Source organism: Cygnus olor, chromosome 4 (assembly GCF_009769625.2).
Source record: "Cygnus olor isolate bCygOlo1 chromosome 4, bCygOlo1.pri.v2, whole genome shotgun sequence".
Classification (NCBI taxonomy): domain Eukaryota; kingdom Metazoa; phylum Chordata; class Aves; order Anseriformes; family Anatidae; genus Cygnus; species Cygnus olor.
The window spans coordinates 11,839,135-11,852,296 of NC_049172.1; positions in this window are offsets into that span (position 1 = coordinate 11,839,135).

The following is a 13,162-nucleotide window of genomic DNA, read 5'->3' on the forward strand; positions in this document are numbered from 1 at the left end:
AGGGCTGGGGCAATGCTGTCCAGGGCAGGGCCCAACCCAGGTCCTGCAGCACTCAGCATTAACCAGGGAAGTACTGTGAGGCTTGGGACATCAAAGCACGAGCTACAAAAGCACAGTAAAGTCCCTCTGCACCAAAAGATGAGCTAATCTGTCCTCCAAAGAGAGCAAAGGAGCTCCAGGCAGAGGCACAGGAACGAAGATACTTGAGAGGAGGAGAGGAAAAGGACAGTCACTAAAGCTCTTTCTTTCCTTTTGGAGCTACATCCATGAAGGTGAAAGTCACTCAGGGTACACATTGCAGTTCCCCATCGTCTAAGTACACCTGGGTCCTTGAGCAAAAGCAGACCCCAAAGTGGGTTTGCCTTCTCCCCACAGGGGAGCAAATGGCACTTGTCTTTCCCAGCCTGTTGCCTGCAACACTACAGGGACCTCATCTCCTTCCATGATACATAGGAAGGTCTTTTGACAGAGAAATAGCAAGCTATGGCCTGTGAGGCCAAGGCATGGGCCACAAAGGGACACTGGAGGTCCCTCTGCGCCAAAGCATGACCTAACGAGTCCTCCCAGAGGAAGAAAGGTGCTCCAAGCAGAGGCACAGAAATCACAGAATCGTAAGGTTGGAAAAGACCTCTAAGACCATCAGTTCCAACCATTAACCCAGCACTGCCAAGTCTACCACTAAACCATGTAGCTAAGTACCACGTCTACACGTCTTTTTAATATCTCAGGGATGGCGTCGCAACAACTTCCCTCATGGGACTTGCTCTCTAGACCCTTCACCAGCTTCATGGTCCTTCTTCGGACATGCTCCAGCACCTCAGTGACTTTCTTGTAGTGAGGGGACCAAAGCTGAACACAGAGTGGGGTGCAACCAAGAGCCAGAGCCAAGTACAGGGGGACAATCACTTCCCTGGGCCTGCTGGCCACACTACTTCTGATACAAACCAAGAAGCTGTTGGTCTTCTCGGCCATCTGCCCAGAGTAGCCAGCACACTGCTGTCTGATATTCAGCTGGCTACCGACCAACGTCCCCAGGTCCTTTTCCGACAGGCAGCTTTCTAGCACGCTTCCCACAGCATTACGTGGGGGTGCCGTGCTCCCAGTGCAGGACCCTGCACTTAGCCTTGTTGAACCTCATACACTTGGCCTCGGCCCATCCAGCCAGCCTATCCAGATCCCTCTGCAGAGCCTTCCTACGTAGCCTCAAGCAGATCGACACTGCCACAAAATAAAAGTCCTCTCATCGAGCATGTATAGTTTCCCAAGGGAAAGAAAGATTCACCGGTGCTTTAGAATGGTATGACCCTATCTGACATCACCACAACGAAAGCTACATACTGAATAGTGAAGAAAGGTGTGAAGAAGAAAGCAATCACCAGTCTACCACCAAATTTAACCACTGTGCAACACATTAAAGTCACAAGACTTATATTAGGAAACAATGTGCCCCAGCAAGTCACATATTTTGAGTTTATGTCAATAAATGGAGAAAGATAAGGAATGAAAACTTCATCCATTTAATAAAGAATGATATTTGTGTCATTTCTATGCAATATTGACAAGTATGGGAGTCACCAGCTGGGCCTGCAGTCTGCTCCTGCCTGTGCCACCAAAGCCCTGAGCACCCCACCGGTGCTGCGGGCAATGCCACAGCTGCCCCACAGCCCATATGAACAGCACAGAAGGACAAGCATGGGTCCAGGGGGCCCAGGCAACGCCCCTGCACTGGCAGAGCACCTCCTCACTGAGCATTTTGGAGCACAGCCCCTGCCCCCAGGGCTCCGGCCCAGGCCCCAGTGGCGGGGCAGACCCAGACCCGCGGGGGGGGGGGGGGTGACCATAGGAGCAGCCGGCTGAGAAATTCGGCTCCCCGGGCTCTGCCTCCCTGCCAAGACCTTCCCCTCTTGCTGGGTGCCCCACGAAGGCCTTGTGACATCACAGGCCATCGGTGACAGCACTGTGGGGCTGCTGGCACCATCACCCACTCAGCGTGCAGACAGCGGTGCTGCTCGTGATGGCCAGAGATCAAGCCCTCAGAAGGAGCAGCAAAATGCTCAGCCCGGCGCTCTCCCTTGTCTTCCTGCTCTGCGTGGCCTCTCTGCTCCCTGGCAGCCTTGGCTGTTCCAGCCGGCCCTCCTGGGCCACGCTTATGTGGGACGTGGCTCCTGAGGACCTGGAGCACCAGGGCACTGGTACGGAGAGCCAGTGCTCCTACCTGCCCTACCTGCTGGGCCAGCTTCGGTCCTCCCTGGCCATGCTGGATGCAACTTTTTGGTCCGTGGAGGTGCTCTACGGGAGCAGCCCAGCCCTGTGCGTGCTCGGCGGGGTTTCCCTTTGGAGGATTTGCGTATGGAGGAAAGCCAGGAGACGCCAGAGGGAGGTGAGTGATGGAGGTCAGGCAGTCCAGACAGTGCCAGGTTGCTGGGACTGCCAGGCCTTAAAGTTTGGGTCAGTAACGGGTAGGACAAGGAGTAATAGCCCATGTGGTCATGAAGGACTCAGTAGGACCCTACGGTGCCCTGGGGCTTCCCTGGACCTCTTCCCGCCCCTGGGAGGCGGAGGTGGGGTCTCATCTTCAGAAGAAGAAACAGGGACGGGGTGATGCCTGAGGGAGAAAAATACGGGGCCTGCCTGAGGCTTTCTTTGCACATCGTGCTGCCTGGTGCAGCCCAGCAGGACCCAAAGTTCTCAAGAAGAGGCCAAGCCCAGGTGCAGATGGCTCTAGCCCCCCCAAGGGCCATGTCCCTTTCATCATGCCCCCCTTGGCCTCTCGTTTCCAGGAGGCGAGCAAGACGCCCTCAGCTTCCTCAGGGACGTGCTGCCACTGCGGGTACTCCTACAACACCTATGAGGTGCTATGCCGGATGGAAGGAAACATCGTCCTGATGCAGAAGCACCTGAGAGAGCTGCTCCTCCGCCACCCAAAAGCTGGCAGGACCCAGAGAGCCAAAAAGAAGAGAAAGGTGGAAGACACGGAAGAGGAGGAGAGCATTTTCTCCATCTGCCTGGAGAGCCACGGCTCCCAAGGAGGCTCTGGCAGGGAATCGGGGGGGATTGCTCCCCAGTGAATAAAGTGTGTGAAACAAAACAATGGAGGTTGCGTGTATTGTCTACATCCACCCCTGGTACGCATGTCTCCTGGGAAAGTGGGAGAGGAGAGGGAAAGAGAAAAAGAACAAGAGAGGTAATCTGAAGTGGAGAGCCACCACTCACCGCCTCCCAGAAGCAGACCAATGGCCAGCCAGTGTCTGAGCAATGGCTACTCTGTAAGGCCAAACCGACAGGTTTGACTTCTGAGTATGACATTCCACGGTGCTCACTTTGGGTCAGCTGTCCCAGCTACACCCTCCCTCCACCATCAGCTGCCCCCTCCCAAGCCTTCTCGTGGTGCCTGTTTGTCTCAAGTCACATCCAAAACAGCAGCATGGGGGTTGCGCTGGACAAAGTCACATACCTCCCAGACAGGCCCAAGACAATCTCCACTGCCTGCACCTTGCTCACGTCCTATGCTACCCAAATGCATCCTCATCAGGCACCACCCCTCCTCTCCATCCTTTGCTATTTACACGGGCATCTTTCGCGTTGTCTACGGGCCATCCCCATCACAAGGCCCCATCACATGCCCATTCCAACAGCCACGCAGATTGGTTCAGTTCTTTTAGGCTGGGGCTTGGGCCGCCTCTTATGGTGATCATTCAGAAGAGGAGATGGGGCCTGTTGGCTTGGGTCACTGGGCGCCAAAAACAGCTCAGGTTGGGTTTGCCAGCTGCATTTGCCTGGATCTTTATGAGGCCTGTCCTCCCTTGGTCCAGGTGGCTCCTGCTGTATTGTTTCTTCTGTCATACAATTACAGCCTCCAGCCACAGCCTGTCACTCAGATCATGGATTATCTTATCCCCAGGGTGAAATTCCCTCAAGGTAAACACCACAGTTCCCCATTGTTCTGCAAGAGCCACCAAGCGCACCCGAGTCCTTGAACAAAAGCAGTCCCCAAAGTGGGTTTGCCTTCTCCCCACAGGGGAGCAAATGGCACTTGTCTTTCCCAGCCTGTTGCCTGCAACACTACAGGGATCTCATCTCCTTCCATGATACATAGGAAGGTCTTTTGACAGAGAAATAGCAAGCTATGGCCTGTGAGGCCAAGGCATGGGCCACAAAGGGACACTGGAGGTCCCTCTGCGCCAAAGCATGACCTAACGAGTCCTCCCAGAGGAAGAAAGGTGCTCCAAGCAGAGGCACAGAAATCACAGAATCGTAAGGTTGGAAAAGACCTCTAAGACCATCAGTTCCAACCATTAACCCAGCACTGCCAAGTCTACCACTAAACCATGTAGCTAAGTACCACATCTACGACCGGCTCCGGGGCAGACGCGTGCTGCAGCGGAGCGCGGGATCGGGACAGGCAGGGCTATTTTTCGGGCATCGAGCCTACGTGACGGAGCCGCCAGGCACCGGCAGCCCTCGTGAGGGAGGCTGACGAGGCGTAGGCGGAGCCAGCAGCGTCAGCGACAGCTCCTCCCACCGGCCGTTCAAAGGCAGCCCTTAGGGAGCGCGAGCGACCAGGAGCGCGGCGACCAGGGAGTGACGCGGCAGTTAGTGTCAGGCAGGGCGGAGCGCTCACACCCGCCCATAGGGACACCTCCTCTAAGGGCGCTCTCCCGTCAGCTGGGCTACAATGGTCTCCACCAGGCACGGTGCTTTCTCTAGGAAGTCAGTACACACCCAGACCGACTGCCCGTCCAAACATGCGGCAGTTCAGGTCTCCGGATGCGGGGAGTGTCTGAGCCTCTTGCTGCCATCGGCAGGAGGCAGGGGGACTGCTTGCGTGAGGTGCGAGCAGGTGGACGACCTGGTCCGCATGGTGGCGGAACTCAAGGAGGAGGTGCAGAGGTTGAGGGATATCAGGGAGTGCGAGCGGGAGATAAACTGGTGGAGTGACTCCCTGCAGGACCGGAGGGAGAGGGACCAGGGTGAGATGCCCCAAAGGGGGGTGGACCCCCTGCCCTGTTGCCATCGGGCAGAGGGAGGGGACCTGCGAGTTGAGGAGGAATGGAGACAGGTCCCTTCTCGACCTCGCAGGAGATGCCCTCCCCTTCCGGCGCTGCCTTCCCAGGTGCCCTTGAACAATAGGTTTGAGGCCCTGGAGCTTGAGAGACCGGTGGGTGAGGACGAGGTAGGAAGCCTACCCAGGAGGATGCCTGAGGTGAGGAAGTTGGCTCCACGCCTCAGGACTGCCTCCACCAAGAAAGAGAGAAGGGTGATTGTTGTGGGCGACTCCCTCCTCAGGGGAACGGAGGGCCCTATTTGTCGGCCTGACCCCACGCATAGGGAAGTCTGCTGCCTCCCTGGGGCCAGGGTCAGAGACGTTACCAGGAAGCTTCCAAACCTGGTTCGCCCCTCTGACTATTACCCGCTTTTGATAGTCCAGGCTGGCAGTGATGATCTTGAAAAGAGAAGCCTGAAGGCTATCAAACAGGACTATAGGGGGCTGGGACGATTGGTGGAGGGAGCGGGAGTGCAGGTGGTGTTTTCGTCTATCCCTACGGGGGAAGGGAGAGGCACAGAGAGGACATGGAAAGCTCACGTGGTTAATAGGTGGCTCAGAGGCTGGTGCCAGCACAGAAATTTTGGTTTTTTTTTCACCATGGGGAGCTTTACTCGGCACCTGGCCTGATGGCCCCAGACGGGTCCCTATCTCCAAGGGGAAAACGGATCCTAGGCCAGGAGCTGGCGGGGCTCATAGAGAGAGCTTTAAACTAGGCAAGAAGGGGGACGGGGCTCAAAGAAGGCTTGTTGGAGCCGTGCCGGGGGAAACAATGGCTAGGCTGGGGAAGAAGGCGATGGCCCAGCTGAAGTGCATCTACACTAATGCGAGCAGCATGGGTAACAAACAGGAGGAGCTGGAAGCCATCGTGCAGCAGGAAGGCTACGACTTGGTTGCCATCACGGAAACGTGGTGGGACCACTCCCATGACTGGAGTGCTGCAATGCCTGGCTATCGGCTCTTCAGGAGGGACAGGCAGCACAGAAGGGGTGGTGGCGTGGCTCTCTACATTAGAGAATCTTTTGATGTTGTGGAACTCCAGGCTGGGAATGATAAGGTTGAATCCCTGTGGGTTAGGATCCGCGGGAAGGCCGGCAAGGCTAGCGTCCTGGTCGGGGTCTGTTATAGACCGCCGAACCAGGATGAGGAGACGGATGAGGAGTTTTATAGGCAACTGACAGAAGTTGCAAAATCGTCGGCGCTTGTCCTCGTGGGGGACTTCAACTTCCCGGATATATCCTGGAAACACAACACGGCACAGAGAAAGCAGTCTAGGAGGTTTCTGGAGAGTGTGGGAGATAGCTTCCTGATGCAGCTGGTCAGTGAACCTACCAGGGGTGGTGCCCCGCTAGACCTTCTCTTCACAAACAGAGAAGGACTGGTGGGAGATGTGGTGGTCGGAAACCATCTTGGACAGAGTGACCACGAAATGGTAGAGTTCTCTATTGTTGGCGAGGCCAGGAAGGGGACCAGTAAAACTGCTGTATTGGACTTCTGGAGGGCTGACTTTGAGCTGCTCAGGACGCTGGTTGGCCGAGTCCCTTGGGAGGCGGTTCTGAAGGGCAGAGGAGTCCAGGAAGGCTGGGCGCTCCTCAAGAAGGAAATCTTAACGGCACAGGAGCGGTCCGTCCCCACGTGCCCAAAGACGAGCCGGCGTGGAAGAAGACCGGCCTGGCTCAACAGAGAGTTGCGGCTTGTGCTTAGCAGGAAAAAGAGGGTTTATAATCTTTGGAAAAAAGGGCAGGCCACTGAGGAGGACTACAAGGATGTAGCGAGGCTGTGCAGGGAGAAAATTAGAAAGGCCAAAGCTCATCTGGAGCTCAACCTGGCTACTGCCATTAAAGACAACAAAAAATCCTTTTACAAATATATCAATGCGAAACGGAGGACTAAGGAGAATCTCCATCCTTTACTGGATGCGAGGGGAAACCTGGTTACTAAGGATGAGGAAAAGGCTGAGGTGCTTAATGCCGCCTTTGCCTCAGTCTTTAGCGGCAATACCGGTTGTTCACTGGATACCCAGTGCCCTGAGCTGGCGGAAGGGGATGGGGAGCAGGATGTGGCCTTCGCTATTCATGAGGAAATGGTTGGCGACCTGCTAAGGAGCTTGGATGTGCGCAAGTCGATGGGGCCCGATGGGATGCACCCGAGGGTACTGAAAGAACTGGCAGAGGAGCTGGCCGAGCCGCTTTCCATCATTTATCGGCAGTCCTGGCTATCGGGGGAGGTCCCAGTTGACTGGTGGCTAGCCAATGTGACGCCCATCTATAAGAAGGGCCGGAGGGCAGACCCAGGGAACTATAGGCCTGTCAGTTTGACCTCAGTGCCAGGAAAGCTCATGGAGCAGATTATCTTGAGGGTCATCACGCGGCACTTGCAGGGCAAGCAGGCGATCAGGCCCAGTCAGCATGGGTTTATGAAAGGCAGGTCCTGCTTGACGAACCTGATCTCCTTCTATGACAAAGTGACGCGCTTGGTGGATGAGGGAAGGGCTGTGGATGTGGTTTACCTTGACCTCAGTAAGGCTTTTGACACCGTTCCCCACAGCATTCTCCTCAAGAAACTGGCTGCGCGGGGCTTGGACTGGCGTATGCTTTGTTGGGTTAGAAACTGGCTGGATAGCCGGGCCCAGAGAGTCATGGTGAATGGAGTCAAATCCAGTTGGAGGCTGGTCACTAGTGGAGTCCCCCAGGGCTCGGTACTGGGGCCGGTCCTCTTTAATATCTTTATCGATGATCTGGATGAGGGCGTCCAGTGCACCCTCAGTAAGTTTGCAGATGACACCAAGCTAAGTGCGTGTGTCGATCTGCTTGAGGGCAGGAAGGCTCTGCAGGAAGATCTGGATAGGCTGGACCGATGGGCTGAGGTCAACTGTATGAAGTTCAACAAGGCCAAGTGCCGGGTCCTGCACCTGGGGCGCAACAACCCCAGCAGAGCTACAGGCTGGGAGATGAGTGGTTGGAAAGCTGCCTGGCCGAGAAGGACCTGGGAGTATTGGTTGATAGTCGGCTGAATATGAGCCAGCAGTGTGCTCAGGTGGCCAAGAAGGCCAACAGCATCCTGGCCTGTATAAGAAGCAGTGTGGCCAGCAGGTCTAGGGAAGTGATTGTCCCCCTGTACTCGGCTCTGGTGAGGCCGCACCTCGAGTACTGTGTTCAGTTTTGGGCCACTCGCTACAGGAAGGACATGGACGTGCTCGAGCGAGTCCAGAGAAGGGCGACCAAGCTGGTGAGGGGTCTGGAGAACAAGTCTTACGAGGAGCGGCTGAGGGAGCTGGGCTTGTTCAGCCTGGAGAAGAGGAGGCTCAGGGGCGACCTTATCGCTCTCTACAGTTACCTTAAAGGAGGCTGTAGTGAGGTGGGGGTTGGTCTGTTCTCCCACGTGCCTGGTGACAGGACGAGGGGGAATGGGCGAAAGTTGCGCCAGGGGAGTTTTAGGTTGGATGTTAGGAAGAACTTCTTTACCGAAAGGGTTATTAAGCATTGGAACGGGCTGCCCAGGGAGGTGGTGGAGTCACCATCGCTGGAGGTCTTTAAAAGACGTTTAGATGTAGAGCTTAGTGATATGGTTTAGTGGAGTGCTTAGTGTTAGCTCGGAGGTTGGACTCGATGATCTTGAGGTCTCTTCCAACCTAGAAATCTGTGTCTGTGTCTGTGTCTACACGTCTTTTTAATATCTCAGGGATGGCGTCGCAACAACTTCCCTCATGGGACTTGCTCTCTAGACCCTTCACCAGCTTCATGGTCCTTCTTCGGACATGCTCCAGCACCTCAGTGACTTTCTTGTAGTGAGGGGACCAAAGCTGAACACAGAGTGGGGTGCAACCAAGAGCCAGAGCCAAGTACAGGGGGACAATCACTTCCCTGGGCCTGCTGGCCACACTACTTCTGATACAAACCAAGAAGCTGTTGGTCTTCTCGGCCATCTGCCCAGAGTAGCCAGCACACTGCTGTCTGATATTCAGCTGGCTACCGACCAACGTCCCCAGGTCCTTTTCCGACAGGCAGCTTTCTAGCACGCTTCCCACAGCATTACGTGGGGGTGCCGTGCTCCCAGTGCAGGACCCTGCACTTAGCCTTGTTGAACCTCATACACTTGGCCTCGGCCCATCCAGCCAGCCTATCCAGATCCCTCTGCAGAGCCTTCCTACGTAGCCTCAAGCAGATCGACACTGCCACAAAATAAAAGTCCTCTCATCGAGCATGTATAGTTTCCCAAGGGAAAGAAAGATTCACCGGTGCTTTAGAATGGTATGACCCTATCTGACATCACCACAACGAAAGCTACATACTGAATAGTGAAGAAAGGTGTGAAGAAGAAAGCAATCACCAGTCTACCACCAAATTTAACCACTGTGCAACACATTAAAGTCACAAGACTTATATTAGGAAACAATGTGCCCCAGCAAGTCACATATTTTGAGTTTATGTCAATAAATGGAGAAAGATAAGGAATGAAAACTTCATCCATTTAATAAAGAATGATATTTGTGTCATTTCTATGCAATATTGACAAGTATGGGAGTCACCAGCTGGGCCTGCAGTCTGCTCCTGCCTGTGCCACCAAAGCCCTGAGCACCCCACCGGTGCTGCGGGCAATGCCACAGCTGCCCCACAGCCCATATGAACAGCACAGAAGGACAAGCATGGGTCCAGGGGGCCCAGGCAACGCCCCTGCACTGGCAGAGCACCTCCTCACTGAGCATTTTGGAGCACAGCCCCTGCCCCCAGGGCTCCGGCCCAGGCCCCAGTGGCGGGGCAGACCCAGACCCGCGGGGGGGGGGGGGGTGACCATAGGAGCAGCCGGCTGAGAAATTCGGCTCCCCGGGCTCTGCCTCCCTGCCAAGACCTTCCCCTCTTGCTGGGTGCCCCACGAAGGCCTTGTGACATCACAGGCCATCGGTGACAGCACTGTGGGGCTGCTGGCACCATCACCCACTCAGCGTGCAGACAGCGGTGCTGCTCGTGATGGCCAGAGATCAAGCCCTCAGAAGGAGCAGCAAAATGCTCAGCCCGGCGCTCTCCCTTGTCTTCCTGCTCTGCGTGGCCTCTCTGCTCCCTGGCAGCCTTGGCTGTTCCAGCCGGCCCTCCTGGGCCACGCTTATGTGGGACGTGGCTCCTGAGGACCTGGAGCACCAGGGCACTGGTACGGAGAGCCAGTGCTCCTACCTGCCCTACCTGCTGGGCCAGCTTCGGTCCTCCCTGGCCATGCTGGATGCAACTTTTCGGTCCGTGGAGGTGCTCTACGGGAGCAGCCCAGCCCTGTGCGTGCTCGGCGGGGTTTCCCTTTGGAGGATTTGCGTATGGAGGAAAGCCAGGAGACGCCAGAGGGAGGTGAGTGATGGAGGTCAGGCAGTCCAGACAGTGCCAGGTTGCTGGGACTGCCAGGCCTTAAAGTTTGGGTCAGTAACGGGTAGGACAAGGAGTAATAGCCCATGTGGTCATGAAGGACTCAGTAGGACCCTACGGTGCCCTGGGGCTTCCCTGGACCTCTTCCCGCCCCTGGGAGGCGGAGGTGGGGTCTCATCTTCAGAAGAAGAAACAGGGACGGGGTGATGCCTGAGGGAGAAAAATACGGGGCCTGCCTGAGGCTTTCTTTGCACATCGTGCTGCCTGGTGCAGCCCAGCAGGACCCAAAGTTCTCAAGAAGAGGCCAAGCCCAGGTGCAGATGGCTCTAGACCCCCAAGGGCCATGTCCCTTTCATCATGCCCCCCTTGGCCTCTCGTTTCCAGGAGGCGAGCAAGACGCCCTCAGCTTCCTCAGGGACGTGCTGCCACTGCGGGTACTCCTACAACACCTATGAGGTGCTATGCCGGATGGAAGGAAACATCGTCCTGATGCAGAAGCACCTGAGAGAGCTGCTCCTCCGCCACCCAAAAGCTGGCAGGACCCAGAGAGCCAAAAAGAAGAGAAAGGTGGAAGACACGGAAGAGGAGGAGAGCATTTTCTCCATCTGCCTGGAGAGCCACGGCTCCCAAGGAGGCTCTGGCAGGGAATCGGGGGGGATTGCTCCCCAGTGAATAAAGTGTGTGAAACAAAACAATGGAGGTTGCGTGTATTGTCTACATCCACCCCTGGTACGCATGTCTCCTGGGAAAGTGGGAGAGGAGAGGGAAAGAGAAAAAGAACAAGAGAGGTAATCTGAAGTGGAGAGCCACCACTCACCGCCTCCCAGAAGCAGACCAATGGCCAGCCAGTGTCTGAGCAATGGCTACTCTGTAAGGCCAAACCGACAGGTTTGACTTCTGAGTATGACATTCCACGGTGCTCACTTTGGGTCAGCTGTCCCAGCTACACCCTCCCTCCACCATCAGCTGCCCCCTCCCAAGCCTTCTCGTGGTGCCTGTTTGTCTCAAGTCACATCCAAAACAGCAGCATGGGGGTTGCGCTGGACAAAGTCACATACCTCCCAGACAGGCCCAAGACAACCTCCACTGCCTGCACCTTGCTCACGTCCTATGCTACCCAAATGCATCCTCATCAGGCACCACCCCTCCTCTCCATCCTTTGCTATTTACACGGGCATCTTTCGCGTTGTCTACGGGCCATCCCCATCACAGGGCCCCATCACATGCCCATTCCAACAGCCACGCAGATTGGTTCAGTTCTTTTAGGCTGGGGCTTGGGCCGCCTCTTATGGTGATCATTCAGAAGAGGAGATGGGGCCTGTTGGCTTGGGTCACTGGGCGCCAAAAACAGCTCAGGTTGGGTTTGCCAGCTGCATTTGCCTGGATCTTTACGAGGCCTGTCCTCCCTTGGTCCAGGTGGCTCCTGCTGTATTGTTTCTTCTGTCATACAATTACAGCCTCCAGCCACAGCCTGTCACTCAGATCATGGATTATCTTATCCCCAGGGTGAAATTCCCTCAAGGTAAACACCACAGTTCCCCATTGTTCTGCAAGAGCCACCAAGCGCACCCGAGTCCTTGAACAAAAGCAGTCCCCAAAGTGGGTTTGCCTTCTCCCCACAGGGGAGCAAATGGCACTTGTCTTTCCCAGCCTGTTGCCTGCAACACTACAGGGACCTCATCTCCTTCCATGATACATAGGAAGGTCTTTTGACAGAGAAATAGCAAGCTATGGCCTGTGAGGCCAAGGCATGGGCCACAAAGGGACACTGGAGGTCCCTCTGCGCCAAAGCATGACCTAACGAGTCCTCCCAGAGGAAGAAAGGTGCTCCAAGCAGAGGCACAGAAATCACAGAATCGTAAGGTTGGAAAAGACCTCTAAGACCATCAGTTCCAACCATTAACCCAGCACTGCCAAGTCTACCACTAAACCATGTAGCTAAGTACCACGTCTACACGTCTTTTTAATATCTCAGGGATGGCGTCGCAACAACTTCCCTCATGGGACTTGCTCTCTAGACCCTTCACCAGCTTCATGGTCCTTCTTCGGACATGCTCCAGCACCTCAGTGACTTTCTTGTAGTGAGGGGACCAAAGCTGAACACAGAGTGGGGTGCAACCAAGAGCCAGAGCCAAGTACAGGGGGACAATCACTTCCCTGGGCCTGCTGGCCACACTACTTCTGATACAAACCAAGAAGCTGTTGGTCTTCTCGGCCATCTGCCCAGAGTAGCCAGCACACTGCTGTCTGATATTCAGCTGGCTACCGACCAACGTCCCCAGGTCCTTTTCCGACAGGCAGCTTTCTAGCACGCTTCCCACAGCATTACGTGGGGGTGCCGTGCTCCCAGTGCAGGACCCTGCACTTAGCCTTGTTGAACCTCATACACTTGGCCTCGGCCCATCCAGCCAGCCTATCCAGATCCCTCTGCAGAGCCTTCCTACGTAGCCTCAAGCAGATCGACACTGCCACAAAATAAAAGTCCTCTCATCGAGCATGTATAGTTTCCCAAGGGAAAGAAAGATTCACCGGTGCTTTAGAATGGTATGACCCTATCTGACATCACCACAACGAAAGCTACATACTGAATAGTGAAGAAAGGTGTGAAGAAGAAAGCAATCACCAGTCTACCACCAAATTTAACCACTGTGCAACACATTAAAGTCACAAGACTTATATTAGGAAACAATGTGCCCCAGCAAGTCACATATTTTGAGTTTATGTCAATAAATGGAGAAAGATAAGGAATGAAAACTTCATCCATTTAATA